This window comes from Micromys minutus, assembly GCF_963924665.1.
Source record: "Micromys minutus genome assembly, chromosome: 9".
Classification (NCBI taxonomy): domain Eukaryota; kingdom Metazoa; phylum Chordata; class Mammalia; order Rodentia; family Muridae; genus Micromys; species Micromys minutus.
The window spans coordinates 5,351,942-5,373,862 of record NC_137978.1 but is presented as its reverse complement, the minus strand read 5'-3'; the positions used below and the strand labels follow the sequence as shown (position 1 = coordinate 5,373,862).

The following is a 21,921-nucleotide window of genomic DNA, read 5'->3' as shown; positions in this document are numbered from 1 at the left end:
GTTACAGGTGATGTCACCACATCTGCCTGACAGACGCAGTTCTGGGCTGGCATCAGGTACCAAGTAAGATCTAGTCTCAAAAACAAACAAGCAAAACTCTTTCCCCTCTCCTTAAATTTGATCTGGTCCTGTGACTTGCTTTGGTCATTAGAATCTGAGACACCAGTCCTGTACAATTTGCCAATTCTGTGCTGTGAATGAATTTGAACTAGCCTTTTGAAACAGCTGTGTGGGAGATTTCCACAGCTGTCCACTTTGTCCTTCTCTAGACTCATATCAGAGGCTGAGATATCTTCCCTAACAAACAAGTCAGATTGCTGCAGCTGCTTGGTGAGCCCAGGCAAACCCAGAGGCATCCATCCCTATGTACTGGGAAGCTCTCCTGGCCAACCCACAGGACTCTGAGCCCATTTAAGCTGCTAGATTTTGCAATGATAGCTATTCACTATCCCTTGATTTTATATGCAAATTTGGTTATTATGAGTTTTAATTGGAAATTCTCTGCATTTACATTTCAGATGTTATCCCTTTCCCACAATTCCATCCCCCTTGGTTACAACTATTTTAAAAGCAGTAAAAATGTATTGGCATAGGGATGCCGTCACTGCTAAGCAAGAAGGTCCACGTGACACAGGATGGCCACTACTACTGTATTAGTCTCTTACTCTGCACATTCCAGAAGCCAGTGACTTGACTCTTTACCATGCCCCAAATGAACTCTGCTTCTTTTTACCTTATGAATTTTAAATAGACAGAATGTACTTCCTTCTTCTTACCTAATTGATCTCATCTTACCCATAATTCAAGCCTCACTTCAATGCCTACTTTATGATGAAATGCCTAACTCATCTATAACTAGGTAAGAGGGGAGTGAATGAATGAGACTTTGAAGCCAGACCAACCTAATTCTGGCTCTTCATTACTACTTGATTAGATATGCAAATTTGGTTACTATTTTAAAAGCATTTCTAAGCTTTATCTTCTACCTCCATAAGACAGGCTGTTGAAAGCATTAAATGACAATGTCTGACTGGCATCCTGCATTCAACCAGCACTGGCTCCTTTTACCTTCCCTGCCTCCAAGTTCCACAGCTCTGTATACCATTCTACATTTGGCTGTAATCCTGAGTACTTGTTTCATACCCTACTTAGGGAAAGAGTGCCTTATTTATCTTGGAGTCCCATACAGTACCTTATACGGTTATTTTCACATGATAAACACTCAATAAATATTTATTGCATTGGAATTTTAAAATAGCCAAGTTTCACAAGCAACACTGGAGGAGAAGCTCATTTTGGCTGGGTGGTCAGGGTAGGGTTTATAGAAATCTTGAATACAAACTTGTGTGTGTGTGTGTGTGTGTGTGTGTGTGTGTGTGGTGTTTATAGGAAGGATATTTAAAGGTGGAGGAGATGGAGAGAGAATCTAAGGCAGATGTGAGTAAAACTGCATCTTGGCCATGCAGGACCATGAGAGAGCCCATTAGAATGTATGAGTTTAGCTGGAACAGAGGCTGCAGTCAAGGGGAAAAGAGGGTTAGAGCTTTTTTACTGAGACCCATCAACATGGGCCACACTTGCACCAAGACGGTGAAGAAGGCAGCCCACGTCGTTATCAAGAAGTACTACACACACACGTGGGTGATGACTTTCACACCAATAAGCATGTGTTCGCATGTTCAAGGAAATCGCCATTATCCTCAGCAAAAAAAATTCGGAACAAGATAGCCGGCTATGTCACGCATCTGATGAAGTGGATTCAGAGAGTTCCTGTGAGAGGTATCTCTATCAAGTTGCAGGAAGAAGAGAGAGAGGAGAGATAACTATGTTCTTGAGGTCTGGGCTCTAGATCTGAAGATCATTGAGGTAGATCCTGACACCAAGGAAATGCTGAAGCTTCTAGACTTTGGCAGTCTCTCTAACCTCCAGGTCACTCAGCCTACAGTTGGGATGAATTTGAAAACACCACGTGGAGCTGTTTAATCTGTGATGTCATATTTTCAATAAACCTGACAACAAAACAAAACCAAACCAAACAAAAGAAGAAGAGGGCTAGAGAAAGGTCATCTTGTTTGGTCATCAAAGGCAATGGCTTTGTTTTCAGATAACAGAGTCATGAAGAGGTCATAATTATTGTCTCTTTCTTTTATAAAAAAAGTTAAACGTCTGTGCATGATAGAAATCATGGGTGATACAAATAAGAAACAACAGAAATGAGAAAGTGCCTGAAATGGACTCAGGGACCAGTGCTGTGAAACCGTGTTATCTTCTTTCACACACACGGTTGAAACAGGCCTGACACAATCCTAAATATATACCTCTATCCAATATTTCAACAACTGTCATCCACAAATGTTCTTATTATTCTCGTCCTCTTTCTGAGCCACTTTATAGTTTGGACTTTGGTTTTGCTTTTGTTTTCTAGGCATGGTCTCCTGTCTCTCAGCCTAGCTTCCAATTTATTATATTCCTTAGAAGAGACATCTCCCATCTCCCAAGTGCTGTGATTACAGAATTATGCTAATACACCGTATTTCTACAGTGCTGGGGGCTGAGCCCGGGGCTTCATAGATACTAGGAAGGTAGTCTATCAACTGGGTTACACACCCAGCACTTCAACACATTTTTCTTAAAAAGCAAAGACGTTTCCCCACCAAAACAAAAATGTACACTCATCACAGTCAGGAAACAGGCATTGAAGTAGCACCAATATCCACAAAACACTACAAAATTTGCTATAATTGCCCAATAATTTCCATGAGCCAATCCAAGATCACACATTATATGCCGACATTCATCCTTTAAGACTTTCTTGCCTCTGAAAGAGTTCTTCACTATGTGATTAGCTTGCTAGACCTTGCCATCTTTTGAAGAGTACTAGCCAGATCCGTTACTGAGTAGATTCCATTGTGAATTTCTGTCAGAAATTCCTGCACCATGGCCATCAATCACCCAATGACAATGTGTCTGTCTCATTGATGATGACTAATTTGGGTCACTGGATTAAGGTGATGTAGGCCAATTTTCCTCACTTTCATCTGTTGAATTTTCATTTACCATCTTCATGCCCAGTGCTGGTTCTTGCCTGAGTCAGAAGTCAGGAAGATGGTTTTAAGAGTGTTTTTTAAAGCTCTGAATTCCTTCTGTGTCTTGATTGTAAGGCAAGGTTCCTGTTTGTCATTTATTGAATGCTAGGGTAACATTTTATCACTAAGCCCCATCTTTAGACCAAATATATTGGCATTAAAGGTAAGGAGTTGGGTACTCAAAGAACTCACTAGAAGGGCCAGAGTAACAAGGGCTTTCAGAAGTATTGAGCATCATGACTGACTTATTGGAATGGGGAATTAGGAGGACTCTCCTAGATTCAGTGAGTTAAACGATATACTCCAGTATATGGAATCAACAATACAGAGTCAAGAAAGTTGCTGTTACTCATACACTACTGCCTCCCCCAACCATCCAATCTAGAGATTGGACTGCAGGAGTCTAATGCTGGAAACCTCAATGTCTCCATGAACTGTCTACCCTGAGAAGCTCTGTCTCCTCCAGCTTCTACAATTCTGAGGCTTACATCTCACAAAACAGTCTCATCTGAACAGTGCACCATGGCAATTCCTTGCCTTTCTGACTTATTGAGGTTTACCAAAGGAGGAAGCAGATGCTAAGTACTGTTGCCCACCTTCATTACAGAACTTCATGGAGAGGTGTAAGGACTAGACATATTTCTGCTTACCCAACCAATGACAAACACCAGGGAATAACAGCTCTTAGTATTTTATATTAAACTGAACTAACAAGCACTCAAACATACAAACACTCAAATACAGTTTACTGTAAATGGAACACAGAATGCAGTAAAATATAGACAGACCTAGAAGTTAGCTAAGAAACTATTACTCAAATTACATATGAGTTAGAAAAGGAGAGTAGGAGAGAGAAGAGGGAGAGAGAGGAAGAGAGAAGAAAGAGAGAGGAAGAGAGAAGAAAGAGAGGAAGAGAGAAGAAAGAGAGAGGAAGAGAGAAGAAAGAGAGAGGGGGGAAGAGAGAAGAGAGAGGGGAAGAGAGAAGAGAGGAAGAGAGAAGAAAGAGAGAGAGGAAGAGAGAAGAAAGAGAGAGAGGAAGAGAGGAGAGAGAAGAAGAAGAAGAAGAAGAAGAAGAAGAAGAAGAAGAAGAAGAAGAAGAAGAAGAAGAAGAAGAAGAAGAAGAAGAAGAAGAAGAAGAAGAAGAAGAAGAGAGAGTTGATCTAAGAGCTTATGGGTCTAAGAGGTGACAGGCTCAACAACAATAACAAAACCTCCTTATCTAATGATTTCCTGCCATCTTGTAAAAGCACATAACCAGAACTGCAAATGAGTTCTGCTGGTTCTTCAAGATCTGGATAAGCTTAGTCCATAGCTCATTCCACCAACAAGGAAGTCTATGGCCTCTCAAAGTGCTCTTCTAGTCCCAGGAGCGTCCATGTTCTCTCAGCTACCTTGGCCATGGCTCCTGCTTCTCTACATCCTGTCTGTCCCACAGTGTGGCAGCAGACTCAGACTTTAGTTGGAGGAATGTTTTTGACAGAGGAGATATTTACAGAATCTTGGGGGAGAAGCATAGCATTATAATGCTCCTTAAACCATTACAAACAAAATAACCAGAAAAACAAAAACAAACAAACAAAAACAATCAACTTACCCCAAAATATTTAGTATGATTCTCCACATACCAAGTTCTAAACTCTTTTAATTGTGCTATATTCTTAGTCTCTATAGCCTTCATTTTTTCCTCCTTGTGTTTCAGGAGAAAACACACACACACACACACACACACACACACACACTTCTTAAAATCTGTCATTTTATACAGAACAGTTAGGTTCCTACCTGTGTTGAAACTTTTTTTTTTTTTGTCTTGTGTCATATTTGAATATGCTTAGCCTAGGGAGTAGCACTATCTGGAGGTATGGTCTCATTGGAGTAGCTGTGTCACTGTGGGTGGGCTTAAGACTCACCCTAGCTGCTGGGAGTCAGCCTTCCAGTAGCAGTCTTCAGAGGAAGATGTAGAACTCTCTGATCTGCCTGCACTATGCCTGCCTGGATGCTGCCATGTTCCTGACTTGATGATAATGGACTGAACCTTTGTACCCATAACCACCCTCAATTAAATGTTGTCTTTTATAAGATTTGACTTGGTCATGGTGTCTGTTCACAACAGCAAAACCCTAACTAATACATCTTGTTTCATTTTCAGTGCTTGAGATGGGGGTCTCTCTATGTAGACCTGGCAGGGCTGTAACTCTCTTTATCGATCAGGCTGGCCTTGAACTCACAGAGAGCCACCTGCCTGTGCCTCCAGTGAGCTGGGTTAAAGGCATGCAGCATATGCCTTTCTTTATTGTCAGTTTTTAAAAAGGTTCTCCTTCCTAAAAGGAATTCTGGTGCCAGTTACTAAAGGAAGAAGTGTTTCTTATCCCATTCTAAGACGTAAAACTTGAGAGCCTGCTATGAGGTACTGACCCCAGGGCAACAGAGGAAGTTGGTATGGTGTGACATGAAGACAAAGTGTTGGTGACAGTAAAGGGGGCCTATAGCATCCCATGATGCCACCACCTGTCTTAGCTGTCTCACAAAGTTTCTTTCCTATTTGATTGCTCAATTTTAATTTTTCTAACATCCAACTTTTCAATCTGTCCTATCCACATTTTAAGAGCAGTAGTAGGTTCTTCCTGTATGTTACATGAACCTGAATCCTACCTAAGAAGTTCAGGTTTGGAGCAAAAATTGGTAATTCACACCATCCATTCAGGTGCACAAAGAAATTTCTTCTAAGAGTCTGGCTTATGAGAGGGGAAGTCAGGAAAACACACACACACACATACAAGATAAAGAGAGTCAATGTAAAAGAGTCTTTGGGAGAAAGAGCTTAAGACCAAAGGATGTGTTGCCAGGAGTCAGGGAGATAGAAGGCAGGCCTGTGACAGGAAGGAGAGCTACTTATGTGTAAAGGTGTCTCTCAGGCTGGCATAACTACTGGTGAACTTCCTCCACACTAGTAGCCGATACCTGCAGCACACAGAGAGGCCAGCCTGCCATCCTTAGGCTGTTTGTAGAAGACACAGTTTAATACATTATTACACGTGGAAAAAAAATGTCATGTGGTGGTTTGAATAAGAAGAAACCTCATGAACTTATATGTTTAAATACTTGGTGCACAATTGGTGGAACTGTTTAGGAAGGATTAGGAGAAGTTGCCTCATTAGAGGAAGTTTGTCACTGGGAGCGGGACTTGAGCTTTTAAAAGCCCACACTATTCCCAGTTAGTTCTCTCTGCCTCATGATTGTGTCCCAAGAGGTGAACTCTCAGCTACTGCTCTCCAACTGCATCTGCCTACCTACTGTTATGATAATCATGGACTCTAACCCTCTGGAATTGTAAGTGCCAAGTCAAACACTTCCTTTTATATTTTGCCTTGGTTGTGGTGTCTTATCACAGCAACAGAAAAATGAGACAAGCAGATTTTTTTTCTGCTAAGTAATTTGTATGATTTTTTTAAAACTTTCTTTTCCTACAAAGTTAGCATTGCTACTTCAATTCATTTCTCCCTTTTAGACTGGAGCGTGTTGGGCTTTTTAAGACTAGGAAAGCAGGGGGCCGTTCACTAAACTTAGTGACTGCAAGAATATGACTCAGAGCCTTTTGCATTTTCTTACTATGCATCTAATGCTCTGTTGGAAAGATTTTGTGGGATTCTTCTTCATTCTCTTCTTTTCAGGTTTTTAAAAGACTTGGTGCTCATCAGAGGACTAAGCACAAACCATATTAGGAACAACAGTGAGGTTAGTGCTCTAATCCAAAGGCAGAAACCCATGTTCAATGGAACATTTGTTGACAATTCTGGCTGTACATCAAGAAGAAGTGACTCTAAGAGGAAAAGTAGGGAGCCAAGAGGCCAAGAGAACAAAGACAAAAAGGCATAGATACTGTGAGACAGTCATACTCTCAAGGCTGGATGTGCCCTGAATGTTCACATTATCATTGGGAAAATTCTGTCTGTGGTGATCAGACATAAAGAAGATACATTCCCTTAAAGTTGTGGCTAAATATACAGCCTACAAACCTACAAATAAAAATAAATGACAGACTACTGTTTTCTGAAAACCCGAAGAAACCCGACTCACGGCAGTCCATAGAGGGGAGCTGCTTTCTATGGAATGCTAAGCAGACGTGGATCTCACAGCACACCAGTGCCCTTGTCTCCAGGGCCCAAGGAGGTATGAGGTCCGAGCTCTGATGCCAGAAAAGTCGCAGGAAGCCACAAAGTCAAAGAGATTTTGAGAAGTCATAGGCAGACATGTTTTATTTATCAGCACTCAGGCTACTAGGCAGGCAGCCTCCGCAAGCTCATAGGATATGCTGACACACAGGCCACATACAATCAGGTACGGACATACATGTAGATTGTACACAGGCTACACAAAGTAAGTGTATAGACTCATGGACAGACACACAAAGATAGGCTGGTAAAGACAAAGACTCTGCCACTAATTAAGGCTGTTTCTAGCCTCAGGGTCTTATGCGTACAAAACTCACACAAAAGTGGTATCTGGCTGAAAATAACCATTTGCTTTGGGGTTCCTTGGATTTCTAGTGTTAGCCATTTTGTGCTGACTCATAGTCCCAGGATATTCACGATCAACCATGTTTTAGCTGACTCATACTAGATATGCAAACCAGCACCATGATTCCTGAATATAAACTGCCCCTATGACCTTTTGTTTCCAATAGTCCACCTTGGCATAAACCAGCTGCATGACCAACACATGAAGCAAGGTTTTGCCAACATAAATATAGTGTTGTTTCAGTTAGGATTGCTGTGAAAAGACACCATGTTATAAAGGAAAACATTTCATTAGGGCTGGCTTACAGTTTCAGAAGTTTAGTCCACTATCATCATAGTGGGAAGCATATCAGTGTGCAAGAAAACATGGTGCTGGAGGAGCCAAGAATTCTACATCTTGATCCAAAGCAGTAGACAGTGACTGTGTGCCATATTAGGTGTAACTTGAGCATATATAGACCTCAAAGCCCACCTCCACAGTGACATACTTCCTCCAACAAGACTGTTCCTTCTAATAGTGCTACTCCCTATGAGCCAAGTATTTAGACACATGAATCCTTGGGGGTCATACCTATTCAAACCATTGCAGATGCCCATTGCCAACTGATAAGAGAATTCTTATGAGTTTAAGGACTCAAAATCTTTCCCAAAACATGCTCTAAGCAGCTAAGGCTAATCAAATTTTGTATAAACTCTCATCCATCACTGGATAATAATTTTCTTAAGGACCAGGGCAATTAGGGAATACTTGACAAGCCTCCTCTGATGGTGTGTACTCCACCAGCCATGAAATAAAGAGACTGTGTTACAGGAGAACATGTATAGGTACCATAATTTAAAGACTTGAGGCTTTCATTAAAACTAAGCCATAGGGCTGGAGAGATGGTTCAGTGCAGTGGTTATCAACCTGTGGGCTGCAACACCCGTAGAGGTTAATTTAGTTAGGGTTTCCATTGCTGTAAAGAGATACCATGACCAAAGCAACTCTTAAAAGAACAACACTTAATTGGGGATGGCTTACAGGTTCAGAGGTTCAATCCATCATTATCAAGGCAGGAACAAGACCTCATCTAGGCAGGCATGGTGCAGGAAAAGCAGAGAGTTTTACATCTTGATGTGAAGGTCTCCAGGGCAATTAGGAGGACTGTCTCAAAGCCTACCCCCAACAGTGACACACTTTCTCTAATAAAGCTGCATCTCCTAATGTGCTACTTCCCATGGGTCAAGCATATTCAAACCACCACAGGGGTCAAATGTCTCTTTTACAGAGGTCTTCTAAGACCATTGGAAACACTGATATTTACATTATGATTTATAAGAGTAGCAAAATTACAATTATGAAGTAACATTAGACTCACACACACAATAAATAAACAAATACAAGAATGAGCAAAAGAATCTAAGGCAGTAACATGGGATCACAAGCAAACATCCTTGTAGAACAAAGGGTCTGTTGTAGTTTACTCAAGCTGGAACTAAGTAGTGCTTACAAAGCAAAACCAGTAAACACAGGACAGAACCTGACAACTAGGCAAAGACTACAAGTCTCTCGTGGCTTTGAGCAAGATGAAGCCAGTAAGTCAAGGGCAACTTAAGGCTGTAGCCAGAAGAAGTAGCCAAGCTAGAAGCAAGGCATGAAAAGAATGAAGAGTAAAGGCTACTATGCTGGTGTCAGCACAGCCTGAGCAGTCTGGGAAGACAGAACTTCAGTCCAAAATTACCTACATCAGACTGGCCTGTAGGTAAGTCAGTGAGGCATTTTCTTGGTTAATGTCTGTGTGGGAAGGTCTAGATCACTGTGGACAGTGCCACCTTTGGGCAAGTGGTATCCTGGGTTGTATAAGAAAGCAAGCTAGGCAAGCCATGGGAAGCAAGCCAGTAAGCAGCATTCCTCTCTGGTCCCTGTCTCTGTTTAAGTTCCTGGCTTGGCTTCCCTCAATGATGGACTTTTATTGGGACATGTAAGTCAAATAAATCTTTCCCTTCATAAGTTGTTTTTCCTCATAGTCTTTATCTCAGCCACAGAAGCCAAACTAGGAAAGCTGTCAGTAGGCCCCAAATTGAGAGGACATGTGGAAACTAGAAAGACAAACTTTAGAAATAAGTGTTTAGCTTGAGATACCTGTTGAATATCTAAGTAGATGTACTGGCTGGTTCTGTGTGTCAACTTGACACAAATTAGAGTCATCAGAAAGGAGCCTCAGTTGAGAAAATACCTCCATGAGATCTAGCTGTAAAGCATTTTCTCAATTAGTGATCAACATGGGAGGGCCCAGCCTATGAAGGGTGTTGCCATCCCTAAACTGCTGGACCTGGGTTCTATAAAAAAAGCAGAATGAGCAAGCCATGAGGAGCAGTCCAGTGAGCAGCACCCTTTCAAGGCCTCAGCATCAGCCCCTGCCTCAAGGTTCCAGTCCTGCTTGAGCTCCTGTCCTGACTTGTTTAATGATGGATTATGATCTGAAACTATAAGTCAAACTAAACCCTTTAACCCCAACTTGGTTTTTGGTCATAATGTTTTATCATCGTAATAGAACCAACCCCTAACTAAGACAGTAGACTTGGATAATCTTAACTACAGAAGCTGGAAAGGAAGACAGAAATTTAGGACTTAGAAAATAGTGGCTAGGGGGCTGGAGGGATGGATCAGCAGTTAGGAGCACTGACTGCTCATCCAGAGGTCCTGAGTTCAATTCCCAGCAACCACATGGTGGCTCACAACCATCTGTGATGGGATTGGATGCCCTTTTCTGGTGTGTCTGAAGAAATGTACAGTGTACTCACATAAAATAAATAAATAAAAATCTTTAAAAAAGAAAGAAAGAAAATAGTGGCTAACGGCTTGAGCCTACATAAAATTGTAGGGTGGTGATGCTGATGTTTTGATTAGGAATCTGTGTTTTCTGATACTAAAAGTGCTTGCCCCCAATTGGTTTTTGATCTACCAATAAAGATGCCAGTTGCCAGTGACTGGGTGGAAAGAAAGAGGCAAGAATCCCAGGTTCCCCGAAGGCTAGAAGAGAGGATGAGAACCAAGATACTTAGGGGAGAGAGATGGAACAGACTCGGAGCTACAGGGGAGATCTTCCAAAATGTAGGCAGTAAGAGAAAACAGTAAGAATGTGTTTGGGGCAGCAAGACCAATAGGCTTCACAGAAGGTAGTAATGGGCAACTAAGTTGAGGGCAGATTTAGAGGTGTTGATCTAGGAGAGAAGGTAAAGGCATAAAGCTAGAAGAGCCCAGCCACAGAGCCAATAGGCCAGTTTAAAAATGAGCCAAAGTTTGTGTGTCTTTTATCCAAGGATCTGAGATAGCTCCTGGACAGGTACATGCTTGTGAACAGCTGGGAACACATGCTACATAAAGTCTCTTAGGAAATGAGATAGAAAAGAGAAATGCCACCAGGAACCAGCACTTAGGAAGCAGAAGCAGGTGGATCTCTGAGTTGGAGGTCAGCCTGGTCTACAAAGTGGGTTCTAGGACAGCCAGGGCTACACAGAGAAACTCTGTCTTGAGAAACAAGAAGAAAAAGAGGAGGAAAAAGAAGAGGAAGAGGAGGAGAAAAAGAACAAAGAGAAGGAAGAAAGGAAGAAACAAACAAATAAATGCAGGGCATTAAGACCTGAGGCTTTTCAACACGTTAAGATTCAAAAAGAAGCAAAAGCAGAGAATCCAGGATTCAAGAGGAGAGAGGACTTTAAATTAGAAACTGTCAACAGTTGGTAACATAAAACAAAGTGAAGAAGAACAGGAAATGCTGTGGGTGATGTCGAAAGGTCAAGTGAAAGTTGAACATTTCCCTTTAGTGTTTGCAAAGTGAAGATGATTGACCATTTTGGAAAGAACAGATACAGAGTAGACATACAACTCTTTTTTTCCCCTCTGTAAACCCTACATATCTCTAGCTTGTGCTATCTGTAAAGTGGCAACTGCAGAGACTTGATCAGAGTAAATTCTAAAGAGACTAGAGTTGCTAACCTAAGAAGAGACAATGTGTCAGAAGGTTTCTAAAGAACTCTAACACTGCATGCAGGCAGTGATAAGTTGGGCTCAGACACTCCTTGTGGTAAGAGTTACTTAACTTTACTAATTAAGACTTGTCAGGATTGCTAAGTGTGTGATTCTCAGATCAAAAGGGTCAGCTGATGACAGGCAGCTCACAGCAGAGGAAAATCTTCAGAGTATGAAGGACACAAAAGTAAAGTCTCCCCGTAGTTGACGAGCCGATCTTTGAAGTGGAATCGAGGCACCTGTAAGTAAAAGAATTGGATGTTTATAGGTCAAAGTATAGACTATCCATAATTTAACTTCCAGGTTTTTATCAACATATGCTTAATCAAAAAACTATTGAGTCTCCTAGTAGACTAGTAAATTTCATCATTGATTTAGATATAGATAAATTATAGATCAACATAAATTAAAGATCATTGATCCATCTAAGTCACTTTTTAAGATTATTCTATCAACCAAGGCACAGTGGTATGTGCTTGGATTCTCAGCTACTCAAGAGACTGATTACTTGGGCCCACAAGTTTGAGACCAGACTTGGCAATAGTGAGACCTCATGTCAAAACAAAAATGTGTATGTCTATGTATGGTGATCTGAACTAATTCCTATTAGTAAATATGGTTGGTTCAAACATTGTATAGCACATAATTCAAATTACATGAGACATATTGCATGGAGCTTAAAACTTTGTTTGATGAACTTGTTCTGTGATAACACTTCCATCCCACTGGGCACAAGGCAAAGCAACAGCACTTCCAATTAGTCAGTTTAGCTTGAACTTTCCCTCTTTGGGATACTTGCCTGTCAGACCCAGCTTCTTTTCCTCCTTCTCCCAAGGTCAGCAGTGACTGGAAGATAACTCAGGCTGTCCTAAGATTTGGAGAGTGACTGGTCCCCATCTGGACCTCTGATTCTTTGCCAGCCAGTGATGCTACATGGCTATTCTAATCTTGTCTCTCGCTGCCAGCCCCTGTTACAGTTTTCAGCTTTAGAAAGAAAAAACTATGTTTTAATTGGTGATGGCTTCAGCTGCTGGTGACCTGGTGTGCTCACATCTGTGAGACTGGATGGGTACCCGGCTACCAGTTACTCCCAGTGGCTCACAAGGGCCCCTGGAAACCTCACTTCTCAACCTCTAGGTACTAGAAATTCGACAGAGGCAGAGCCAGGACACCCCTGACTCCTCCCAGTAGGTCTGACTCACCAAATTTTGGGGGAGTTAGTTGACATGCCTCCTATCATTTCTCTCCTACAGTCTTTTTCAAGAACATAGAAGGCCTGGGAATTCTTCCCTTGCCAATCAAGGTTAATGGCAAACAGAAGAGTCCCTGTGTCCCCACTGCCTGGCACTCTGCCTTCTCTGCCTTCTCTGCCTTGCTCTCAGTGACATTGTATTCACATCTGAGAAACAAGAACAAGTCCCCTTGTCTCTCCAAAGTCATCCAGCATCTCTGCTCCTCCAGCCCCTGGGGCTCCGAGCTTACCTCCCATTAACTGCCTACATGTCTTGAGGGGGCCTTGAAAGCCACTCATATCTAGCAACTATTAACTACTAAACCCTTACCTTGTGAGCCCCTCCCTTCTTCATGATGAAAAGTCAAGGGCCCAGTCTTGTGCAGGTCTCCTGTCGGTAATGCCAGCTGCTGAAGGTGACAATTCAAGAGAACAACAGCCTTTTCACATCCAGAGGATGGAGTCAGAATGGAGCAGCAGGCTTACAGAGAGGAAGAGTGCAGTCTTAGGCAATGGCCTTCCTGGAGACCCCCCAACAACATTAGATGAAATTGATTTCCTTTTCCTCTCTGAGCACCACTGCCTGGCATGAAAGGAATTTTGGACCGACAGTCATTTCGAAAATTGATAGATTCAAATTGCCTTTGCTCAGTAAAACAATCTCCTTTATTTCCCACATCTTTTGGTTGTGAGCCTAGCCTTTAATGGCTGAGCCATCTCTCTAGCCCTATTACCGTGTCTCACTTACAGCTGAAATGCTAACTAGTATGGGACATGTTCTTTAATGGCTTTCCAGAAAGGAACTTGAGCCTTCAGGGTCTATTTAGGCTTTTCCTGGTGAAGGAATGTCCTGTACAGAGCTATGTTCCTGCGGTTCATTTTTCAATCATTTTCCCCTAGGTATATGCTATTGCATAGTCTGAATTTCCAAATGTGAACCAGGAAATTTGGTTTCCTTGCTTTCTGATTATCTTTCTTCTTTTATTTAGTGATCTAGTTTAATATAATATCAAAAGTAGAAAAAAAAATGAAGAAAACACACATGCCTATATCTTTCTACATAGAGCACATATGGCATTATATGTATATAGGTCTGTGTATATATACACAAACATACAGCACATCCCATCTTTAGAAGAAATAGGCATGATCAGATATGGTGGCACACACTTAAAATCTCAGTCCTTGTGAGGCTGAAACAGAAGAACCATGATCTGAGGTTACAGAGTCAGACCCTGTCCCAAGAAAAGGTAAGAATAGGGTTAAAGAGATGGTTCAGGAGTTAAAAGCACTGACTGCTCTTCTAGAGGTCCTGAGTTCAATTCCCAGGAACCACATGATGGTTCACAACCATTGTAATGGGATCTGATGCCCTCTTCTAATGTGTCTGAAGAGAGAGTATTCACATATATAAAATAAGTGAGTTGTTTTTTAGTAAAAGTAATAAATAAATAAAATATAGGCAAATAACGAAGTATGTTTGTGAATAGATGAAAATATGCAGATATTTGAGTAAATACACAAAGTTCTGAGCATCTTACTAATATGTACACGAGACCCCCCCACATACACACACACTTGATGAGTATAGCTCTTCTTGTTGTGAATCCATTGTGGGAACCACCTCCTTCAGTCTGGAGTCTTCTGCTAACCCTTTTCACTTGTCAAATTTCTAGTTATTCATCAAGGACCAGCTGAAGACCTGCCTCTCATGGTGCTTCAAGGCTCCTGGATTTCACGAAAGCATTTCTCGCATGTGCACTTTGATTATGTTATATACCTGTCCTCTCTGCTAGACAATGAGCTCTTTGAGTGCAAAAACAGGTTCTCATTCATGTTGGTTCCACCCCAGACCCTGCCCCTGGGCACATACTAAGCACTCAGTAAACATTTTATGAATGAGTAAATGTGGTCCTTGAATAATGATTAAGATTTAGCTGTGAAGGACGTTGAAGGTCTCTCCCAGACCAGAGTGGGAAAGGAACTTGAGGAAGGTCAGAACCTTTTCCCAAGGCAGAAGGAATCTAAAAAGGCATCAGCTTTCTTTGGGTAGGTGTCTAAAGATGGAAGATAGGTATCATGAAGTCATCTCATGTGAGTGGGTTTTACGTCAAAGCCTTTACAAGTGAACATAATAAAACCATTACTCTTCAAAAAGAAGATCCAAAAGGGTTTGTTGGCTTTTAAGGGGAGTTGTGTGTCTAGTGGCTTCCAGGTTGATTGTTCCAGTTGCCACATTATCTTGACAGGCCATATAACTTTCCTGGGCCTCGGCTTTATTGTTTTTTGAGGAGATAGGGGAAAGAAAATCCTGCCCACCTCACACTGGGAGGAGGCAGTAGGAATGTTTACCTGCTGAGCTGTGTCTATTACTGTGAGTCAGGGCCTGGTCAGGAAAATTCCAGCTACTTCCAAGTATTTCGTACAGGAGAAATTTAATGAATGGGATCCAGAGAAATGGAAAGGATTCAGAGAAGAAGATGCGGAGAGGAAATCCAGACTTCAACAGGAACAACCACTACCCTCAAAAGAGGAGGGAAGTGTGCGGAAGGTGAGCTAGGGTCACCCTAAGGAGACTGCCTCTGGCTACACTTTGGTGCCAAGCAGGTGCCACCTGCCATAGAGAAGAAGGAAACTACACACAGAACACACTGGCACCTTTCTTCTCTGCAAACCTTCTCTCACACAAAGGGTCTAAGAGGTAGCTCAGTGAGTAAGAGCACTTGCTGTAGCAGCAAAGAGCAGAGTTCAGTTCCCCAGTACCCACATAAGGGCTGTGTGTGATTATGCACGCCGGTGGTGTTCAAGTTGTATCTGGGGGAAGGAGACTCAGCGGAAACAGTTCCATCTGGGATCAGTGAGCTGCCATGTTCACACAATGTTGCCTCCTACCTGCACAGAGAAGGGAGAGAGACGAAGGAGGTATGTGATATTCTCCTCTGACCTCTCAGTACATGGACTGGACACAAGTACTTTCATTACAAATATGCACACCAAAAGCAAAGCAACAGAAAATAGAAACAGATCTTAAAACCAAATATATAACTCATTGCCACCATCAGTGAGGATTGGCTTTGGCCATGTCTCACAGGAAATTTAAAACAATAATGGCCGTCTTAGTTACTTTTCTGTTGCTATGATAAGATGCCATGACCAAGGCAACTTATAGAAGAAAGAATGTATATGAGGCTTATAGTTCCAGATGGTCAGTGTCTGTGATGCAGTGGGAGAAGCAGGGCAGCAGGCAGGCAGGCATGCTGCTCATAGTAGCGGAGAGTTCACATCTTGAGGCATAAGCATGTGGACAGAGAACTAGTTGGGAATAGCATAGGTTTTTGAAACCTTAAAGTCCATCCTCCAGTAAAACACCTCTTCCAACAAGCTCTCACCTCCTGATCTGTCCCAAACAGTTCTACCAGCTGAGGACCAAATATTCAGATATGTGAGCCAATGGATACCTACTGTTCTTGTTCAAACTATCACAGTCTCTTAAATGAGATAGAGATTAGTGTCTCAGCCACTTAAAGAACAGACAGGAGACTTCAGGTTGTTACAGCCTTGGGCCTATCAGAGATCGTCCTCTCTACACTGTTTGTACCCTTGAGCCCATACACCAAGATGGGTGCCCTTCTGTTTCAGGGATAGAATGGCGGAGAAATCAAAGAGAAGAACAAAAAGTACTACACATTGTCTGAACAAGCAATACTTTAGAACATCCTCTTCTAAGTCTACTTATAACTCATTACAGGATCATAAAAGCAATATAACATAATTTCCAGAAAATGGAATTAAGAAGATACCACAGTAAGCCCTGTACCAGAGGTATTTCTGCATAAAACGGGGTTTACAGCTATATTTGTGAGCATGTGTGTGTATTTATGAGAGAGATATTGTCAGAAACATTCAAAACCACTATTATAAAAAAAAGTTCCTAGACACTGGTCTCATCCACCAGCTGGATTTTAGTCACATGGCTGTCCCAAGTTGTGCAAATGATCAGGCAATGTTCTCTTGATTAGAGGCAGCCATTCCACCTGTCACTAGTGCCTAAGGACACTTGAGCATGCGCGCGCATACACACACACACACACACACACACACACACACACACACAAGACTTTCTTATTATTTGAAAAGTTGAGGACACTGTCAGCTGGGGCATACAGCTAAGAAACACAGTCCCAGGCTCTAGGTTCAATCCTCAGCCCCCAAAATAAAAGAGGGTGGGTCATTTGGTATTCAAGAACAGCCAGAGTTTCACCACCACAGGGCTATAGCTGCTGTTGCCTGGTGCCATTGTCATCTGGTGGACATTGCTGACTGTAAGCCAATCTCATTCTGTAGATAGGTCTTCAGTAGTTTTGCACAGATACCAAGTTGTTGGTGCTGGGCCCACAACGTCAGTGTGAATCCTGCTCTGCCTTTCAGTTATCTTGTCTACAAAATGAGATGAGTTGTGATGTCTTCATCACATTTTCATAGGAACTGAATGAGGGTGAGAGTTCAGACGTCTAACAGCCCTTGTCTGTGCTCCATAGGAAGAACTCACTGATGCTGCGGGCTGTAGACATCAGCTGAACCAGGAGGGAACCCAGAAAGGAGAACAGTAGTGTACTCTGATGCTGGAGTAGTCACTAATCCTGGAGAAAGGTTCTTCATAGTAGCAGAAAAGACCAGAGTCAGGTTTGGAGAGATGCCTTGCACTTTCAGAGAACCCAAGTTCCCTTCCTAGTACCCACATCAGGTGGCTTACAAGGGCCACAGCTCTAGGAGATCCAAAGCTGTCTTCTAGCCTCCGGGAGACCCTCAGATATACACAGACACACCTATGTATAAAAAATAAATAAATCTTAGGGGGAAAAAGACCAGAGTCAGGAGCACAATGTTAGCCAGTATCAAGGAACAATGAAGAAAGACCTAGAAGCTCAGAGGAAGACAGTGGAGAGGCACCAAAAGGATGGAAGTGTTGTGCACAGAGCTTGGCGGCCCCCACTTCCATTCATCAAAAGAGGGAAGAATGTGAGCTTAACTCCCTGAGCATGACATAAACTTATTCTTACTCCTGGGGCTAACACTGCATGGAGAGGCTACGAGGTTTTGTCGATTAGAAATCACATTTAAGTTAAATGCGTTGTTTCATTAAAATTTCATGACTTTTTCTTTCACCTCCTTCCTATGACTGATTATTCTTTTTTAACACCAATTAAACACCTACCATGTGCTAAGTAGTTGGCTGAGCATGTAGATAAGACAGGGTTGGCTCTCACAGCGCTGGGCAGAAGACTCAGGGCTATCCCAGCAAGAGGGATGAAAGAGAACTTGAGGTCTTGATACTAATCTCACTGACACAGTGCTTCCAGGGAGAGGTGGAAAGCTTCCTAAATTGAAATTACTGGCACAGAAGTCCAACTTCATTTATCGAATAAGAAAGTGGGTGACTTGTCTAGGTTCCCTCCTCATCTGCAAGGACCATTGCACACCTACACAAGAGGTTGCTTGACCCAGGACATGAACCCAATGCGGCTACAAAACACAGATGTGTTGCTCCCTGTAAGTATAGGCTGTAATGTTCCAGACAACATTTGCTACCTTCTAACATATGTTCATTCAGTCACTAATATATTCCTCAACTCAACAAACAGTTATTAAGTCTCCACTAGCAGTAGAGAAGTAAGGTGTTACAAAAGCGAAAAAGCCAACTTGCTTTCCCCTGCGTAGAGACAGCCTTGGCTGCAATGAGCCCGTCACAGCCTAAGCGGGAGTCAGCACGGGAGGCTTACCTTACCTGTTCCCTAGGGACAGCTGGATCTTCAAAACTTGGGAGCTTTTGTGAGCAGCTGGAGCAACTGGGCTGAGACCAGGCAGGGCAGGTCTGGGGTGAGAGTCAGACACCGCTTTGCTTCTGCTCTGCCCAGCATGAAATGTCACTGGTCACCAGGTGAGGAAATAAGGAGGTTGTCTGGACCCAGGCTCAAAAGTGCCTGGATGCTTCAAGTTTTCTATTTCACCCTCAAAAACAAAACAAAACAAAACAAAACAAACAAACAAAAAAACACGGCTTAGTTGTTTAACACTGGGGAGATAAAATGGCATTCAGAGTCAACAAAAATAATTTTAAAAAGGACTCTAATTTTAACCGTGACATCTTATGTATGTTGCCCTTGTAATATATTTTCTTCCCTGAGAGTGGCTAGGTGGAGCCTAGTCAGTGTGTGGCTGAGGGAAGGATGCCAGCAGCTGTGGTGGGATGTGGCAAAGGCAGGTAGAGACCAGCCTCATCTACAGAGCAAGCTCCAGGATGCCAGAGCTACACAAAGAAACCTCATCTTAAAAAACAAAGCAACAGCAAAAAACAAAAAACAAAAACAAAACAAAGCTAGTGCCAGAGAAGGAATCATCCACACACACACTCAGTACTGCAGTAAATTTAACATGGCTCATCAATCCCAGGGGTGTTGAAGTTGGAAATCTGGGGTCAAGAATAGATTTAAACGGGCCAGGGAAAACTAGGCTAATGAATGGAATAAGGGAGGTTCTCTGCACTTGTTCTAGAAGCGTCTACCTCATGATTTTAATATAGTTAGCCAGGGGCTACTTAGGTACCTAAAGATGCTTGAGCCCCAGGGCCAAGTTACAAAACTCTATATAAGCAGCCCCTACAGTAGGAAATCTAGAATTTTCCAGGGTTGTGGGACATCAGCACAAAAGGAACATTACTCTGAATGTGCCCTGTGTGGTGTCTTCCTCAAGTGGAATTCCTCACTTGGAGTCACATTAATTTTACAGCAGTTGGTTCAGTGTCTGGCCTGGGCATTAAGTTGTTAACAAATGGGGGTATGTTAACCAGCGTGATGCAAATTCCCTGGTGTCAGTGCACAGCACAGAGTGTTTCTATTAGAATCTGGTTTTCTCATTCACATTGAAATTCAAGTTCAAGTCATCCAGGTGAGAGCGACAAAACAACATTCACACCATTCGATTAAGTCCCTAGGTCTGGCTTTGCGTGGGGTAGCTTCAAGGCTTCACTTTTATAATTGTTTCTTCCTTTTGGAAAATAGATTTTTATCACAACAGTTTGCTGCTATCATGAGTCAGGGTGGTACTGTCAGTTACAGAGATGGCCTGGCTTTAAATATTTTACCACTGAAACTTTGGGCAAAACTCAAACCTTTAAGCCTCAGTTTCCTAATCTGAAAAATGGCCATGATTATGTCTGATAACAAGTTCTTTTCGAGAACAAAGGGAAATTGTTTGTTGCAAACATTTAGCACAGTGCCTTAGCTTAGTAGAGTACTAGATGGTAGCTGAATGATTCACAAGGCTTGATGGACCAAGTGAGTCATTCCATCTGAAACACAGCACCATGCTAGAACCTATATCCCGCCACACAAACCGCTACTCATAGTATCTCACGGACAGTCACCGTTCCCAGTGCAGCACTGACTGCTTAGCTCCTCTGCTTTACCCGCCTCTGTTGATGCAGCCTGAAAATGGGTCTGACCTCTCCCGTGCTACCTCCTTCATATGTTCCCTGCCTTGCCTCCCCAGCCAATGAACTTCTCAGAATAGTCAACACAGCGCCTCTGCCATGGTCGATGGTCACTGTGGTTATTCTGATTTGATTTCTTAATAATTCTATTACTCCTGTTTTTAGAAAACTTCAAGTGTTCTTTCATTTCATTCAGTGAAATGAAAATAATTAGCCTTCTTACTTTATCTAGTCAAGAGGTCACCAAGACCATAGAAACTTAGTGTTTGATTTTAGAATAAAGGAAGAGTTTTTGTGGTTTGAATGAGACATGTCACCCACAAGACCCTATATTTGGACAATCTCATGTTAGTTTGGCTCTGCTTTAGGAGATTGTAGAGCCTTTAATAAGTGCGACCTTGCAGAGGAGTACACATTCCATGTAGACTTTCAGCGCTTACAGCCTTGCCCTGCCTCCTGCTTCCTGCCTCCTGCTTCCTTCTTGCCATTTTTGCTTTTAATTGCAGTGGAGATGTGATCTCTCAGCTTCCTGTTCCTGCTGCCTGTTGCTGGGCTTTCCCCTCCATTACGGACTACAGCCAACCAGGCTTGGCCATGCCTGCCTTCAGTCCCAGCACTCAGGAGGCTGTGGCAGGTGGATCTCTGTGAGTTTGAGGACAGCCTGGTAGACATAGCGAGTTTCAAGACAGCCAGGGCTGCATAGGAAGATCTGTCTCAAATAATAAAATGAAATAAATAAAAATAACTGCTGTTGTGTAGATTCATAAGCCCACATAAATGTTCTTCCTTAAGTTACTAATTAATACTCCCCTTTTAAGACTTCTTGAGTCATTTTTAAGTTATTAGTGTTGATGATTATTATACAATCTCACTATAGCTCTGGGTATGGTTTATTTATTTATTTGATTTTTTTGAAATAGGGTTTCCTCTGTATAGTCCTAGTTGTCCTGAAACTAACTCACTCTACAGACCTTGAACTCACAAAGATCTGCCTGCCTCCACCTTCTGCATGCTGGGATTAAAGGCATGTGCCATCATGCCCAGCCTTTTTATTTTATTTTTCCAGGGTGTGTTTTATTTTAAATAAAAACTTACATCATACTTTGATGTGCAAATTTTGTCATTATATTGATTGCTTTTTGTTATTGTGATACCGTGACAAAGCCAACTTATAAAGGAAAGAGTTTAATGGGCTCATGGTTCCAGAGAGTTAGAGTTTATAATGACAGACTGAAGGCATGGTAGCTAGCAGTAGAGAAAGCAGCAACTGAGACCTCGAGTCTCACCCACAAGCAGGAGGCAGAGGGTACACTGGGAATGGTGGTCTACTGAAAGTTCAAAGCTGACCTCCAACAACACACCTCCTTCAACCAAGTCACACCTCCTAAATCCTTCCCAAAGAGTTCTGCCAACTGGGGACCAAGTATCTGAATATATATGAAACTTTAAAAATATTTACAAATGAATAAAAGTATATAAGCTACTGCTCCATTTAGTCAATGAATCCATGAGAGAGAGAGAGAGAGAAAAAAAAAAAAAAGAGTTCTTGCCTTAAAGCCATCTTGTAGGACACTACAGAAAAATTA

General features: G+C 42.2%; 1 pseudogene across 1 annotated transcript; it reads left to right on the top strand.

The window, feature by feature from the left end:
• Positions 1-1,566: 1,566 nt before the first annotated feature.
• LOC308424630 (small ribosomal subunit protein eS17-like) lies at positions 1,567-1,983 on the top strand (annotated as a pseudogene). The gene has a single exon. The product of its transcript is annotated as a small ribosomal subunit protein eS17-like (transcript).
• Positions 1,984-21,921: the final 19,938 nt, after the last annotated feature.